We start from the raw sequence: 8998 nt of genomic DNA, 5'->3' as shown, positions 1-8998 counted from the left end.
GGCTGCTGTTGGCCACGTGGTTTCCTGCACCGGAGGAGGCCTGCCTGACCTAGAAGCTGTAGGTAGAAAGGGAGAGAATATTTGACTCCCTGAATCTAGACCTACTGTTCTCTCCAAAGAGGTGTCGATCAACAGCACTTAGTATGTGCCGGCTCTATGCTAAACACTGTGCAACTATCGACTTAGTAATCCCGACAACCTTGGGAAGGCACTGCTTGGGTTAGAGAGGAGGAAGTTTGCCCAGGGTCTCAGAGTGTAAACGCTGGGATTTCGAACTGGGCCGGATCATTCTTTTTTTTTTTTTTTTGTGGCGGGGGCAGGGAGTGGGTGTGCTGTCTTGTGCTTTGTGGGATGTTGAGCAGGATCCTGGCCTCTCTCCAGAGGTGCCAGTAGCACACCTTCCCCCTAGTCGTGAAAACCAACCGCGTCTGCAGCACACCGGAATGTCCCTGGGGAGGGAGGGCTGCCCCCCGTCGAAAACCACTGTGGCCACGCTACTGCCTCCCACGTTCTTTCCGAATTGCTATTGTTGAGTCACTCAGTTCCTGTGCTAACCACAACTCAGGGTCACCGAATCTGTGTCAACTACAAATAATATGGCACTTTCACACCCGGGGTCACCTACAGTGCATTGCTACCTAGACCCTGTGTTGTCTAAAACCTCTTGTCACATACCAGTCTGTGGCTTAAGACTTCCTGTCATCCACTGTCCTGTCACTGAGATCTGTGTAAACCACTACCCCGTGGACCCTGCCCTCTGTCATCGACCACAGTTTCATGGAGTCAGGGCCACAGAGCTCCCCACAGACATGAGGCACAAAATATGAGTGGCGGCAGGAAGACAGAAACACAGATGCGCAACACAAGGCAGGGAGGGGCGGAGAAACCCACAGAAACAGAGATGGAGACAGTAAGAGGCTCGACCCCTACAAGGCCACAGCTGGTTAAGCTAAATGGGTCACTAGGGACCCACTGAGGTCCCTCCCCCACCTCTGGATTAGACCTGGATTCTGAGGGTAAGGAGCTTAGACCCAGCATGACAGCTAATCGCCCACACAAGGCCTCCGTCTAGGTCACCAAGCCCTGGGCAGCCCTATTCACCACGTTTACTTTTCTGCTCCTCCGTCAGGTGCTCACTCCACTGACAAGATTTCATCCCCAACATGCCACATGGGGGCACAGGGAGAGGCAAGAGGTCAGACCCTCCCAGCTTCCCCTTTAGTTCTGCCACCAGAATGCCAGGAGGAGGCAAGAGACACCCAACAACATCAGGAGCGCTGGTGAGGGCGGGGCGACGGGGTCTGGACAGTGAGCTTGAGTTTCCCACTTGACTGTCTCAGAAAGGACTGGGCCGAGACCAGAAAAACATCTTCCTCTGAGCTGAGAGACGTGGTGGGGAGTGGATGATCCCTCCTTTTCTGGACCCTCTAGTCTGCAGGGCCCCTGAGCATTACCAATACGAGAGAATCAGGCCTGTGTTTGGGGGGCACTAAAAGACTTTAAAGCAGCCCTACCCCGCACCATCCTGGTCTGGCCCAGTTGCCATGGTGATGCCCCAGTTGCTCCAGAGGCGGCAGCTGGTTCTTGAAGTGGGGGTGGTGGGGACAGTGGATTTTTGAGCTGAGGCGGGTTGGGGTGAGAGGTCAGTGTTGTCTGGGAACATTCTTGACCATGGCGGGAGCTGAAAGCCCATGGTTTGTCTCCACTTCTGCTTCTGTCAGCGCAGGCCCGTCTCTTCCCGCTCCCTTAACCTCCAGGCTCCTCGCCCTCTGTTGCCCCCGAGAGGGGCTGTCTCACAGGCTTGGGACAGACAAGCCCTAAACATAACATGGGCATCCATGGAGGCTCAGAGGCAAGGACGCCAATGTGAGGACCCGGTGGGGGCACGGGTGACGATCGGTGCTGGTCTCTCCAGGCAGTGGAGCTGTGTCACTGAAAGCAGTTGTTGAAGTACTCAACTTGAGGTGGTTAGCTTTTGAATGTAGACATTTAAAGGAATTGAAGGCCGGTGCCATTCCTGGAGGTTTCTCTAAACCCCTCTGAGGTTGTGTTTTCTTGTTTATGAAGGAGTATCTAGCTCGTAGAGTCGTTGCGAGGATTCAGTGAGAAAATGAGTTAAAGCAAACACAGGATGTCCTCAATAAATAGGAGCGTTTTAATAGAAAGTGTGCCTGAAACAGAAGAGAGGAGACGAAGCACGGACACCAGTGACCACCCGCTGGCGTGGTCCGCCCTGGAAGCAGTCACAGCAATGCTTCTTCTCGTTGAGGAAGACAAGGCTGTACCGGGGGAACAACACACACATTCCCCGAGGGAGAGAGTATGTCGCCAGCCACACTGGGAACAGGTGGAAAATCCATAGTTTATATGCACTGTAATGTAAGCAGTGGAATAAGCTTATTTCTGTAGTACATTAATAAGAGCAAAGATCTAGGAAAAAACCAAATAAGGACTCTTTTTTTAATTGAAATATAATTAACGTGTAACCTTGTGTAAGTTTGAGGTGAACAAGACGTTATTTTTATGATTTTTAAAAAATCCTCACCCAAGGATGTGTTTATTAAAATGTTTTGCTCTCTGTTTTTTTACTCTATTTTTCTATTACCGTTTATACCCTTTCCTACTCCCAACCAGGCATCCCCCCTCCGCAGTTGCCACACTAGTGCCCGTGTCCACGTGTCCTGTTTCTCTTTCGCTCCATGCCTCCCCCTGCCGACCCTCCCCCTGCCCCCCCGACCACCCTCCCCCGGCCCCGAGAGCTGCCTGCCTTCTCTCCATCTAGGAGTCTGTCTCTGTTCTGCTTGTTAGTTCAGTTTGTTTATTAGATTCCAACATGTGAGTAAATCATTNCCCCCCCCCCCCCCCCCCCCGCCGCCCCGAGAGCTGCCTGCCTTCTCTCCATCTAGGAGTCTGTCTCTGTTCTGCTTGTTAGTTCAGTTTGTTTATTAGATTCCAACATGTGAGTAAATCATTGATATTTGTCTTCCTCTAACTGGCTTATTTCACTTAGCATAGTGTTCCCCAGGTCCATCCATACTGTGGCAAAAGGTAAAATTTTCTTTTTCTTTGCAGCTGAGTAGAATTCCATTGTGTAAATGTCCCATAGTTGTTTTATCCACTCATCTACTGATGGACATGGGCTGCTTCCAAATCTTGGCAATTGTAAATAATGCTGCAATGAACATAGAGGTGCTTCGATTCTTTTGAATTAAGATTTGGGGTTTCTTCTGATAAATTCCCAGAAGTGGAATCACTGAGTTATAAGGTAATTCCATTTTTAATTTTTTTGAGGAAACTCCATACTGCTTTCCATAGTGGCTGAACCAGTCTGCATTCCCATCAACAGTGCATTAGGTGCATTTTTATTTAACTCTTGTTCAAGTACAGTTTTCTTTCTTGTATTCCCAGCCCTGCCCCCTCCCCCTGGAATTTTTCTCCGCATCCTCACCAGCACTTGTTGTTTGTTGATTTATTGATGATGGCCATTCTGACCAGTGTGAAATGTTATCTGATTGTGGTTTTAATTTGCATATCTCTGATGATTAGTGATGTTGAGCATTTGTTCATGTATCTATTGGCCATCTGTATGTCCTCTTTAGAAATGTGTCTATTAAGGCCCTTTGTCCATTTTTTAATTGGATTGGTTTTTGTGTGTGTTTTTATAAATTCTTTATAAATTTTGTATATTAACCTCTTATCAAATGTGTCAGCAATTACATTCTCCCTTTCAGTAGGCTGTCTTTTTATTTTGTTGGTGGTTTCCTTTGCTGTGCAAAAACTTTTTAGTTTGTTGTAGTCCCATTTACTGCCTATGTTTTCTTCTAAGATTTTTATGGTGTCGGTTCTGACATTTAAGTCTTTAATCCATTTTTAGTTTATTCTTGTGCGTGGTATAGGAAAGTAGTCTAGTTTCATTTTTCTTCATGTGTCTGTTCAATTTTCCCAACACTATTTATTGAACAAACTATCTTTAGCCCATTGTACGTGCTTGCTTCCTCTGTCAAATATTAATTGACTGTAAAGGTGTGGGTTTGTTTCTGGGCCTTCTATTCTGTTCCATGAATCTATATGTCTGTTTTTATTGATCTACACCAGTACCACGCTGTTTTGATTACTATGGCCTTATAGTATAGTTTGATATACTTTGTTTTCTTTCCTAAGATCTTTGTTCCTATTTAAGGCCTTTTGTAGTTCCATAAAATTTTTTGAAATATTTGTTCTAGTTCTGTGAAATGTTATTGGTATCTTGACAGGAATTTTTTTTTAATTTTTATTTAACTCTTGTTCAAGTACAGTTTTCTTTCTTGTATTCCCAGCCCTGCCCCCCCAACCCCTGGAATTTTTTAAATTATATTTTATTGATTATGCTATTACAGTAGTCCCAATTTTTCCCTTTGCCCTCCTCCACACAGCACCCCCCAACCCCTCAGGCAATCTCCCCCAACATTGTCCATGTCCATCGATCATGAGCGTAAATTCTTTGGCTACTCTGTGTCCTATACTAATGTCCTATACTAAACTCTTTTGGCTACTCTGTGTCCTATACTGTGTCCTATACTAATGTAATGTCCTTTACATTCCCATGGCTATTCTGTAACTGCCTATTTGTACTTCTTAATCCCCTCATCTCTCCACCCATTCCCCTATACCCCACTCACATCTGGCAACCATCAAAATGCTCTCTGTATCCATGATTCTGTTTTGTTCTTGTTTGCTTAGTTTGTTTTTTAGATTTAATTGTAAATAGATTTGTATTTTTTTGCCATTTTATTGTTCATAGTTTTCATCTTTTTTCTTAAATAAGACCCTTTAATATTTGATATAATAATGATTAGGTGGTGATTAACTCCTTTAGATTTTTCTTGTCTGGGAAGCTCTTTATCTGCCCTTCGATTCTGAATGATAGCTTTGCTGGGTAGAGCAATCTTGGGGATAGGTCCCTGTTTTTCATGACTTTGAATATTTCTTGCCAATCCCTTCTAGCCAGCAAAGTTTCTTTGGAGAAAGCACCTGACAGTCTTATGGGATCTCCCCTGTAGTTAACTAACTTCTTTTCTCTGGCTGCGTTTAAGATTCTCTCTTTATCTTTAACTTTTAGCATTTTAATTATGATGTGTCTTGGAGTGGGCCTCTTTGCATTCATCTTGTTTGGGACTCTCTGTGCTTCCTGGGCTTGCATGTCTATTTCCTTCACCAAATTAGGGAAGTTTTCTTTCATTATTTTTTCAAATAGATTTCCAATGTTTTGCTCTTTCTCTTTCCCCTTCTGGCAACCTTAGATGAGAATGTTGGACCTCTTAGAGTTGTTCCAGAGTCTGCTAATACTATGCTCATTTTTTAAAAAAATATATTTTATTGATTATGCCATTATAATTGCTCCATTCCCCCCCCTTCATTCCCCTCCACCTTGCACACCCCCTCCCACCCACATTCCCCCCTTTAGTTCATGTTCATGTGTCNGTTTTGCTCTTTCTCTTTCCCCTTCTGGCAACCTTAGATGAGAATGTTGGACCTCTTAGAGTTGTTCCAGAGTCTGCTAATACTATGCTCATTTTTTAAAAAAATATATTTTATTGATTATGCCATTATAATTGCTCCATTCCCCCCCTTCATTCCCCTCCACCCTGCACACCCCCTCCCACCCACATTCCCCCCCTTTAGTTCATGTTCATGTGTCATAAGTTCTTTAGCTTCTACCTATCCAACACTACTCTTGCCCCCCCATCTATTTTCTCCCCACCGTCTATGCTACTTATTCTCTGTACCTTCTCCCCCATTCTCCTCCTCCCACTCCCCTGTTGCTAACCCTCCGCATGATCTCCATTTCTGCAGCTCCACTCCTGTTTTAGCTGTCTGCTTAGTTTGCTTTGTTTTAGGTGTGGTTGTTAATAACTGTGAGTTTGCTGTCCTTTCACTGTTCATATTTTTTATCTTCTTTTTCTTAGATAAGTCTCTTTAACATTTCATATAATAAGGGCTTGGTGATGATGAATTCCTTTAACTTGACCTTATATGAAAAGCACTTGTTCTGCCCTTCCATTCTAAATGAAAGTTTTGCTGGATAGAGCAATCTTGAATGTAGGTCCTTGCCTTTCATGACTTGGAATACTTCTCGGCTATATCCTCATCACTTAGATGTATTGGCTCTGGGGCTTTGATCTGGTCTTTGTTTGAGCCTTCCCCACCCCACCCCCTCCCCCCCCTCTGATTATACCTGTTATGTATGAGGGGCAGAGCCTTAGATGTTGGGGGCGGCAACCCAGTTGTTGGGTTGTGAAGCTGTATCTGGGGGTGGGGTCAGAGAGGGAATAATGGTGCTTGCTCCATTCTCTCTTGGATTTCAGTCCCCTCTCCCCCTTCCACAAGCAAATTGGGCCCTTCTGGTGCTGGTTCCCAGGTAGGTGGGTTTGTGTACACTCTAGTACCCTGTGGATCTCTCCAACGAACTCTCTTGTGAGGCTGGGAGTCTCTTCCCGAGCTTTTAGGGCTTATTTCCCATCACTGGGGCCCTGGGTTGTGCAGTCTGTCTTGCTGCCCATTTTTGCCTAGTTTATCTGCATGCAAATGTGGGACCATTGTCAGTCCCACGCCGCCTGCGCTCCTGGGTCTGGCAGCCTGCCAGACCTTTCCTCCCGCAATTCCTCTCTGCTGGCCGCCGACTCCGTCCCTCTTACTGGTCTGGTTGACTGGTTGTTGAACTTCTGTACAGTTCAATTTTCTGTCTGTTCTGGTTGTGTTTTTGTTTCTAAATCTTTGTTGTCCTTAATTTTGGTTGTGCGAGGAGGCACAGTATTTCTACCTATGCCCCCATCTTGGCCGGAAGTTGATGCACAATGCTCATTTTTTTGGATTCTTTTTTCTTCTTGTCATTCTGCATAGTTGCTTTTGCTTCCTTATATTCCAAATCATTGATTTGATTCCCAGCTTCACCCACTCTACTGTTGTTTCCCTGTAAATTGTTCTTTATTTCAATGAGTGCATCCTTTGTTTCTGACTGGATCTTTTTTATACTGCTGAGGTCTGCACTAAGTTCCTCGAACATCCTTATAACTAATGTTTTGGACTCTGCACCTGATAGCTTGCTTATCTCCATTTCATTTAGATCTTTTTCTGGAGTTTTTATCTGTTCTTTCATGTGGGCTATGTTTGTTGGTCTATATTTTGTCAGCCTCCCTGTGTGTGTCTCTATATATTAAGTAGACCTCCTTTGACTTTGTGTCTTGATAGTGTGGCCTAATGTAGCAGGTGTCCTGTAGGGTCCAGTGGCACAGCCTCCCCTATCACCCAAGCTGGGTACTCGAGGTACACCCTTCATGTGGGCTGAGTACACCCTCCTCTTGTTGTTGAGCCTTGGTTGCTGTTGGCAGATCAATGGGAGGGATTTACCCAAGCCAGTCAGCTGCAAGGACTGGCTATGACCACCAACCACCATGCTCCATGGAGGATCAGCTGTGCAGGGGCAGGGTGGTGGTGCTTTGACATGGTCTGTAGCTGTCCACTTAGGTGTGCTGGTCCTGGGGTTTCCCCGGTGATGCAGGCCAAAGCCAGCCCCCACCTGTGTTTTGCCTTGGTCACCCTGCCTGAGCTGTAAAGCAATCTGAGATGGTTGCTACTTGTGCTGGGCTTGAAAATTCCCAGGTGAAGCCAAGCTGTGGATTTAGGCTGGCTGCTTCTAGTGTCTGGCCTAGAGCTCACTGAGGCCGGCTGTTGCTTATTTAATAGGAATAATTATGAAGTTGTGAAGCATAAGCTAAGACAGGGGTGTCAAACTCATTGTTACCAGGGACTATATCAACCTCACAGTTGCCTTCAAAGGGCCAAATGTAATTTAAGACTATATAAGTGTAATTACTCTTTAACAGTTAAGCGAGAGCTTGGCACTGCCGCTGGGTAGAAACAAGGTACCACGCAGGATAAAACAAGGTGGAGGCCCAGATTTGGCCTGTGGGCCTTGTGTTTGCCACTTGTGAGCTAAGACCAGCCAAACATGTAGGAAAGCAGCTTGGATGTGCCCATAATTTGGGTGGGGTGGAATCTCTGGGGATCTCCAAGGTGAGTCAAACAGTGTTAGGTGGATGGAGTCACAGATATGGCACCAGCTTGCTGGCTCTGTAGGGGGAAGGCTCAGAAAAGTGACAATGGTCTCTGCTCACCTTGATGCCAGCCACTTCTATTTCTCCCTGTGTGCCCCTAGTGCCTTTCAAGCTGCTACCCCAGTGTTGGAGCTCAGAGGGAGTGAGTCTGAGTAGGTGAGTTCATTTGTGGGTTCTTTAAGAGGAATTGCTTGAGGCTCCAGCAGTTTCTCTACCAACTCAATGCCTGCTGGTTTTTGTAGCCAGAAACTGTGTGGATTTACCTTCCTGCCACCAGAACCCTGGGCTGTTGGGCCTGGTGTGGGGTTGGGACTCCTCACTCCCGAGATATCCCTCCCAAAGTTTTATCCACCATGCAGGTGAGGGACCAGCCCATTCCGCATCTGCACATTTCCTACCTATGTGCATGGGTGTGGTTTCTTTAATCCATAGTTGTCAGGCTTCTATTAAACTTGATTTCTGAAGGTTCTGCATGAAGGTTGTTGTCTATTTTAGTTGTAATTTTGAAGTGGTTGTGCAAAGAGGTGACTATGTCCGCCTACACTGCCATCTTGACTGGAAGTTCCATCGGGTGGTCTTGCACATTGAATAAACCTTTTATCTGTGCATGATTTGATTCTAGTACTAGCCATTTGGTTCAGGGATAAATATTGAATCGCTAAGTTATGAAGATCTTCCAAATATTGACACATTTCATGTTACAATGCAAAAAAAACCCCACATGCATTTGTTAATGTCATTACCAATTTCATTAAAATTGAGAAGCTTTCAAACTTACAGTAGCAGATAGAAGTTTTCCAAATTCTTTCATTTTAAAGTTTTAATTTTATTATTGGCAAAAACAGCAATAGTTTGGGTTTTTTTTCACCCTTAAAGTGACAGGCTCACTCCATCCACTTTCCAGA

At 45.3% G+C, this 8998-nt stretch overlaps 1 protein-coding gene across 1 annotated transcript in view; it reads left to right on the top strand.

The window, feature by feature from the left end:
- Positions 1-1241: 1241 nt before the first annotated feature.
- The window catches only part of SLC6A9 (solute carrier family 6 member 9), a 47218-nt gene continuing 39461 nt past the window's right edge, over positions 1242-8998 (top strand). Inside the window, exon 1 of the mRNA XM_037069580.1 lies at positions 1242-1280. The gene's annotated coding sequence lies outside the window, so the exon portion shown is untranslated. The remainder of the gene's footprint in view (positions 1281-8998) is intronic.

The sequence above is a fragment of the Sturnira hondurensis genome, unplaced genomic scaffold, assembly GCF_014824575.4.
Source record: "Sturnira hondurensis isolate 20B ecotype Veracruz unplaced genomic scaffold, ASM1482457v3 Scaffold0018725, whole genome shotgun sequence".
Classification (NCBI taxonomy): Eukaryota; Metazoa; Chordata; class Mammalia; order Chiroptera; family Phyllostomidae; genus Sturnira; species Sturnira hondurensis.
This window is presented reverse-complemented; position numbering and strand designations above follow the sequence as displayed.